Source organism: Alexandromys fortis, unplaced genomic scaffold, assembly GCF_014885135.2.
Source record: "Alexandromys fortis isolate MF-2015 unplaced genomic scaffold, M_Fortis_MF-2015_v1.1 scaffold_262, whole genome shotgun sequence".
NCBI classification, from domain to species: Eukaryota; Metazoa; Chordata; class Mammalia; order Rodentia; family Cricetidae; genus Alexandromys; species Alexandromys fortis.
This window is the reverse complement of record NW_026068147.1, coordinates 141761-149616: the sequence shown is the minus strand read 5'-3', so window position 1 is coordinate 149616 and position 7856 is coordinate 141761. Positions and strand designations below refer to the sequence as shown.

The 7856-nt window shown below is 44.4% G+C and overlaps 1 long non-coding RNA gene across 1 annotated transcript; it reads left to right on the top strand.

The window, feature by feature from the left end:
- Positions 1 to 1437: 1437 nt before the first annotated feature.
- Positions 1438 to 6907, top strand: LOC126491473 (uncharacterized). Its single transcript, XR_007589403.1, has 3 exons — positions 1438 to 1536; positions 2025 to 2108; positions 5688 to 6907. It is a non-coding gene; the product is annotated as an uncharacterized lncRNA (long non-coding RNA).
- The last annotated feature ends 949 nt before the right edge of the window (positions 6908 to 7856 follow it).

Sequence of the window (7856 nt, the reverse complement as noted above, 5' to 3'; positions counted from 1 at the left end):
TTTTCTTCATTACTTCCATTTCATTCTTCAAGTCTTGAACCGCTTCCCTTACCTGTTTGATTGCTTTTTCTTGTTTCTCTTGGTTTTCTTGGGTATCTTTGAGCGATTTATTCATTTCCTCTACCTTTTTGTTTGTAATCTCTAATTGTTTATGGCAGTTTTTCACCTCCTGTTTAAGGTCTTCTATTATTTTCATATAATTCACTTTTGAGTCGATTTCTTCTAATTCTTCTGGAGTAGGGTGGACAATTTTTCTTATTTCGGGATCCCTGGTTTCTGGTGATGTCATGTTGCCTTTCAGGTTGTTGGAGGAAGTCTTGCATTGGCGCCTTCCCATCTCCTCCTTCAAATGGAGCCAGGAGAGGCCTGCTGTCTTGGTCCAGTCTTTGCTGTGACTGAGTGTCTGGGTGTATCTCTTCAGTGTAGAAGCAGCGCCCGTCCCGTCGAGCTGGAACTCCTCAGCACCCAAACATGGACGACTGGTAGTCCAATGACCCGCGGACAAAAAGGAGGAACTTGGGGGGCAGGGCAGGGACGAGTAGAACACAGGACACCCTGCCTCACAAGTTGAAGGTGCGCTTGCTCCATTTCAGGGGTCCTTGAGGCCTGACATGTAGGCAGGCACTCACCACTCTGGGTTGGAAGCCTTAGTGTAGGAGCAGAAAACTGTTCCTGAGCAAAGGACCTTGCAGAAAACGCAGGCTTGGAGGGTGGAAGGGGTCGTGTGTAAGAAAGACAGCCCTGCAGAAGTAGCTGAGGGAGGGGGGTTTGTGCTCTCTTCCGGGACAATCGCCCCTGGATAGCACACACTCACCCGTCCAGATGGAACTCCTCAGCACCTAAACAGGGCTGCCTGGTAGCCCAATTATCCAGGGACAGAAGGAAGAACGGGGCAGGCAGTGCAGGATCCAGGAGAGCACAGGAGCCCCTGGAGCACAGGCTGAGGGTGCCCGGGCTCCCTTACAGGGGACCTTGAGGCTCACCGGTCTGGGTCCCAATCATTCAGTTTTGACAATACTACCTCCTCCATGTCTCTGGACTTGTCTAGTCTCTCTTCATCTTCCGACTACCAAACTAGGGTTTCTTTCTGTAGATCACCACACCAGGCTTGCCCCCGAGTCCCTTCCCTCCTCCAGTTTAATGTTATCATCCCTAACTCATTGTCTACAATACAGGTAGTCTGTATGGTATTCTACGTTATTACAGCCTTTTAGTGGTTTTCTGTCACCCCAGAATGCATTTCCATCTAGTCAGTCTGATTCCCCACATAGGAGATCTCACTCTTCAGCCTTTTCTTTGCAAACGCCTTCCCTACCCTACTCCATTATTAGTGCTCTAGCCTCCTCTAAATGACGTTTCCTTAAATGTCGCTGCTCTGTACTGTGCTGAGCCCTTGGGCGTCTGCTTCTAGAACACTCTAATTTGTCCTTTTCCATCTTTATTTCAGTTTTATGCATCACTTCTGTGGTCCTGTGGAAGTAGCCAGCACTATCCTCCTGTCTAGTACTTGCTATATGGACGGGGAATGAAAAATGGGTGAGTGAGCTGTCAGCATCTTATAGGCAGCGACTCCATTCCCTGTGGAATTCTGTAGTCTAGACCAAGTCTTTATTGCATAGCCGATGCTCACAGAATTAGTATACTTGTGAGGGACTGCGGTTTCCAACAGGTTTCCACTAAACAGTTGAGGAAAAGATGCAGAGTTGGTGGCAAGAGAGAAGAAATGAAGTTCGATGCCTTGATATTTAAAACTTGTTAAAACAAACATTCAAGCATTTGTATTTGCAATCTTACAAATATGCTATAGATCTTAAATGGGTTTTTGGTATATTCCAGCTGTGGTGGTTTGAATATAATTGGCCCCCCATAAACTCATAGGGAGTGGCACCATTAGGAGGTATGACCTTGTTGGAATAGATGTGGCCTTGTTGGAGAAAGTCTGTGACTGTGGGGGTAGGTTTTGAGGTCTCCTTTGCTCAAGTTTTGCTCAGTGTGACACTCAAACCACTTCCTGTTGCCTGCAGATCAAGATGTAGCACTTTCAGCACCGTATCTGCTGATTGCCACCGTGTCACAACCTGGTGATAGTGGACTAAACCTCTGAAAATGTAAGCCACCCCAATTAAATGTTTTTCCTTTGTAAGAGTTGCACTGGTCATGGTGTCTCTTCACAATATTAATAGAAACCCTAACTAAGACAGAATTTGGTACTAGGGGTTAGGGTATTGCTGTACTAGACCTGACCGTGCTTTTCTTTGAAGGGATATGGGCCTTGGGACTGTGGATTAGAAAAACAGTTGAGTGCTTTAAGTGCTTCTTAATAGTTCAGACTAGGAGGAGCAAGGAAGACAGTGGTGCTGAGTATGATTTGATGAACTCAGGAGGTTTCAGAGGAGAAGAATATAATATGTGACTGGAGATTGTTCTCGTGATATTTTGGTGAAGAATGTGGCTGCTTTTGGCTCTTATCCTAAAATTCTAGCCTGAGGCTAAAGTGAAGAGATTTGGATTAATTCCATTGGCAGAGGAAATTTCAAAACATGACAATCATGACAAGCTCATAGAGGCCAGAGTCTAGGGTAAAAAAATTAGTTTATCCTAATTACCTGGTTCCAAGAAAGACCACAAACTGAGACTATCCAGACACTATCCAGGAACAGACCATCCAAAGGAAATTCCTATTGTTCCCACCATTGTAGACAGGATCACCTGCCTGCACACACCCATCACTTTTCACTAGGACACCCCTAGACAAGTGTCAGCCAATCAAGGATCCTGAACCTTAGAAATCCCTCACCCTTCCTTTCCTGTAAAAACCAAACCCCAGCCAGGTGGTGGTGGCACATGCCTTTAATTGCAGCACTCAGGAGGCAGAGGCAGGTGGATCTCTGTGAGTTTGAGGCCATCCTGGTCTACAAGAGTTAGTTCCAGGACAGGCACCAAAGCTACAGAGAAACTTCATCTTGGAAAAACAAGACAAAACAAAAAGAAAAAAGAAAAAAAAACCAAACCCCTACTGATCTTGAGACTCTCTGATCAGCCAATATGTTGGACACACAGAGAGTTCAAATTTGCAAATTTGTATAAGAATAAAGGCCTTTTGCTTTTATATACAGTACTTCATTTCCTAGTTGGTTTTGGAGGGACTCTGTGATCTGGGCATAGCAAAAACAGCCTAGTATAGATTCTATTGTGTGATTATTAATGTTAACTCCATTGAAGATTTCTAATGAAAAGAAGAAAGCTGAGCAAGTAAAAATAAAAAAAATGTACATCATGATCAGAGAGTCCTTGGACTTTCCACAAGGCAGGGAACCCTGACTGCTCTTTGGACTGGAGAGGGAGAGGGAGAGGAGGGGGGAGAGGGGGAGAAGGGTGGGAGGAGGGGGAGGGAAATGGGAGGCTGGGAGGAGGCGGAAACTTTTTTATTCCTTTTCTCAATAAAAAAAATGGCAGCAAAAAAAAAAGAATAAAAAGAAAAAAAATAAAAAATATGTACAATTTGAGGAGAAAGGGAAGTGGAATGGAGCTAAGACCTGTATTCAAGGAGATGAACAGATTAAGAAATGGAGTAAGGGGAGTGGTGACCTCAGGGCAAAATCCCACCCAGCTAAATTTCCAACTTTTGCAAAGGAATTAAAGAAATATTTAGGCAAAGCGGTGGTGGCACAGGCTTTTAATCCCAGCATTGGGAGGGGAGAGGCTGTCAGATCTCTGAGTGTGAGACCAGCCTGGTCTACAGAGTGAGTTTCAGAACATCCAAGCTTAGGAAGTGAAGGAAACTATCAAAAATAGAAAGATGATGAAGATGTTATTGAACAAAGGGTTCATGTTTCAGTCCCAGTAAGCAGCAGAACTTGGCAGCTTCAGCCACGTGGTTCTGGAGTTAAGGACAGAAGGAAGGAAAGCAACTGAGGCCAGGTGTGTGTTAGGGGTGTCACTGAATGGAGGCTTAGGGAGGCCATTGTGTGAAGTTGTGAAGGTGAAGCCTGGATTGCTTTGAAGACCCTAAAATGTTAGAAATGCCAGAGCCCTGGGATACCTGCCAAGGAGAACTGTTAACAGCCCAAGAGAGAGAAGTGTGCTGCAGTCAACAAAGCTGGAAGGAGCTGGAGATCTGAAGAGCAGTTTGACACAAGACATGGAGATGCAGTTTGGAGTTTGCTCCAGCTGATTTTTGGTCTTGTTTTGGTTCAGTATTTCCTTACTATGCTCCCTTCCCTACGTGTTGGAATGGTAATATATATCCTGTGCTAATAATCACACAGTTGGAAGTATGTGATCTGTTTTTGATTTTGATTTTTACAGGAAATTGCAGTTAAGAGATTGCATGAATCTCAGAAGAGACTTTGAACTTTATGTTAAATATTTTCTCTTTTGGCCAGGAAACTTCTCTGCTGACACAAATAATTAAAAAATGCCCATGTTTAATAGATGATCTTACTCCCAGGTAGCCCCAGGAAAACATGGAGAGGAGAAGAGAGAGAAGGGGAGACCACGTGAAACCCGGAGACCACATGTTCATTCTCTGAGGGGCAGTTTAAATAGCCTGTGGGAGCAGTCTTGACCTTCCCTAAGGAGGGGTTACTGTTTGGTGGGCTTTTTGAAGGTGGAGTTTGGATTGAGGCAACTCCAAGGGGAGAGAGCTTATCCCAGGAACTGGGGTGAAGCCCCCAGCCAAACAATCCAGACTTTTTATATAAAGGGGTGCCAGTGAATTGAGGTGAATCCCCTCAGCCAAATATTTTAGACTCCTTGGATAAAGGGGTGCCGGCTAAAGCCTGGCTACTTCCTGTGGACATGGGGCAAGGTGGGAGAGGGGAGAGCTGGGAATTGGTGGACTATTCAGGCCTCTAACCCTAAGTCTGGGGTCCCTCAGGGATCTCACTGGGTACTCCAAATGTTATAGAGTTTGTGACTTCTGGAAAAAGACCATAAACTCAATTTAATTATAATTAAAGATTTATTGATTTACTGCTAGCAGGATAAACAGTCTCTGAGCCAAAATTGAGATTGCCATGAGAAGGGGGTGAGGGAAGGATTTTTAAAGGTGAAAGCCAGAAGAAGATCTTCAAAATCTACTCAAGCAAACAAAAATTGATCTTTTCTGTCAAGTGCTTAAGGCAACTCAAAACAATCTTTTGTTATCTGTGTAAGCACGTAGTCATATCATAACAAGTAATCATTTTTGGGTGAGGGTCACTGAGTCAGGGTTACTCAGTATCTTATAGGGAATGTATCTTATGGGGACTGGAGTCAGAGACCAAAGGCTAGTGGGTATCAAGATGGATGTCTGTTATAAAATGGAGTTTCTTTAAGTTGTCACAAGGCAGCCAAAGTAGTCAAGGGAGGAGCAAGGCTTAAGTGTTCTATGTAGGATAGTGAAGGTACAATGGTCTTTTCATCATTGTCATCATCATCATCATAATTATTATTTTGAAGACAGGGTTTCTCTGTACAGCTCTAGCTGTCCTGGTACTCGCTCTAGAGACTAGCTGGCCTTGAACTCAAAGATATGCTGGCCTCTGCTTCCCTAGTGCTGGGATTAAAGGTGTGTGCTGCCATTCCTATCTTTTTTAATATTTATTTATTTATTATGTATACAATATTCTGTCTGTGTGTATGCCTGCAGGCCAGAAGAGGGCCTAAGAGTCTGTGCTTATTGGTCTTCTTGATCTTGTTTGCAGCAACTCCAAGCATAGACAACTCTGTGTTCCTTCTGGGCTCCAACTCTGGGACAAAGCTTTCACCACCCAGCCCAGACTGTGAAGAAGGACTGGCATGCTTCATGAGACTTTGATCTTTAAACAAATCATGTCCAGGCTGCCCTCTGAGTACAATTTATCCAGTATCTATTTCTGCTTTGTGGATTCCCATCTGCCACCCTTTCTACAGCAAAGAGCTCCTACACTCTCAGAGTTGAGCATATAGCCTTGGCTTATCGTATCTGTGATAACGTGAGGGGAAACGAGTAAAGGGAATTCTTCAGAGATCTGAGTTTCCTTTTGTTCCTGGGCAGTTAGTTAATGATCTGCCAGCAATCCCTACTCTTGTGGAGATCAGGACTATGTTCCATCACGTGCCTAAAGGCTCAGGCCAGAGGGCATGTTGTACACAGGGGAACTTATCTCTGACCTCCTTTGCTTCATCTTTAAAGTCTAACAGTTTGTGGTTTTGTATCTTCCCAGTTCTCAGTTCTCTGCGTTGTTATGTTTCTCCATTTCTAGTCTTGGGGGTAAATGAGAATGTCTTCCATTAGGGAGAAAGAAACCTTGTAGTTTACACAACAAAATTTCACAGAAAGCTGCTGCCCCCATGCCTGCTCATTGCATTTCCTTCTCCTCTCCAGTCATTTCTCAACTTCCAGAGTAGCATAGTGTGGTGTCATCTGATAATCCAATATGTTTGGAGGGCTTTCTCAGGCCTGAACCTCCACACTCTGGCAGACGTATTGCCCACTTATGTCTTTTGTAGAGCTGGTTACAACTCCTGATGTGAGTGGGACCAGTGATCTAGAAATCTAACCTCTCCTCCATCTCCATTGACTGATTTTTCTTTGAGTGTGTATATGTGTATTCCTGTGTGAGTTTATGTGTACCAGATTTGTGCAGGTGCCTACAGGGTCCAGAAGAGACCATGAGACTCCTGGAAATGGAGCTACAGGCAGTTATGATTTACCATGTAGATGCTGGGAGCTGAACTCGGTCCTCTGAAAGAGCTGCTAGTATTCTTACTGCTGAGCCATCTCTTCAGCCCAGAAGTAGATGATGTCTAAAAAATTTAAAACCCTTTCATTTATTTGGCAGCATTTTACCTAGGAAGAGCAAAAAACCTTCAGGGAAGGGAGCAGAGAGCACAGCTAGTCAGTGAGCATCCCTGGTGCACAGTAACTAGACCAGGAAGGATGGGAAAGGAAGCCCCAAATGGCAGGACCGGAGCAGATAACTGACAATAAAGAGGTTGTGAGTTGGCTGTTGGTATTTCCTCCCTTGCCACCTGGAAAGGGAGTTGCCACCAGGCTCTCTTATGGGTATGACTTAGGCCAGGTTCTGGGAATATAGAGACAAATCAAATATAGTCTCTACAGGGTTGACCAGATGGCTGAGTGGGTAAAGATGCTCATTGTATAAACCTAATGGCCTGATTGTGATGTCCAGGATATCTGTAAAGGTGAAAAGAGAAAACCAAAGTTGTTCTCCAACCTCCACATGTGCTTTGTGGCATTCTCCCCCCTTTGATAAAGTCTTCCTTAAAAATGTAGTTTCTGCAAATTTTTAGTCTAACAAAGGAAATATGCAACAAATAAATGAGTTGAGGTTTTCAAAACATGTGGCATTATTCTGGGTGGAGATGACAGTTGCATCGGTGATAGGTAACACTTATTATCCACAAACTATCTTCTAAGCATTTGCACAATGATTAACTTCTTGACTTTCGACACCATCCACCTTAAGTATAGACTGATACAGTTCCTGCTTCATATATAGAATCCGAGGAGCAGAGATGTACAGAACCTGGTTGAGGGCTCCCAGCAGCTGGGACTCGGGAGCAGGAAACCAGCACAGGTGTTTGGACTCTGTGACTTGTGCATGTCACCAGTGTGGCTGCAAATAAGTCATGCAAAGGGCAGAGTGGTGCCATTTCTGCCCCGCCTGTCTGCACTTTGGCCTGGGATGTCTGTAAAGGCCCTGGTCGAAGGGGACTGCAGTGATGCCTTCCACTCCATCTGTCCCAGGTCACTTGCTGTCCTGGAGGCTTGCATAGCATAGTACTTTTGTTTGTTAGGACGCCTGACTGTTTTGTCAGCTTCTAGAGAGCAGGGACTTACAACTGTCTGGAAAACTTCAAGTAGTTCT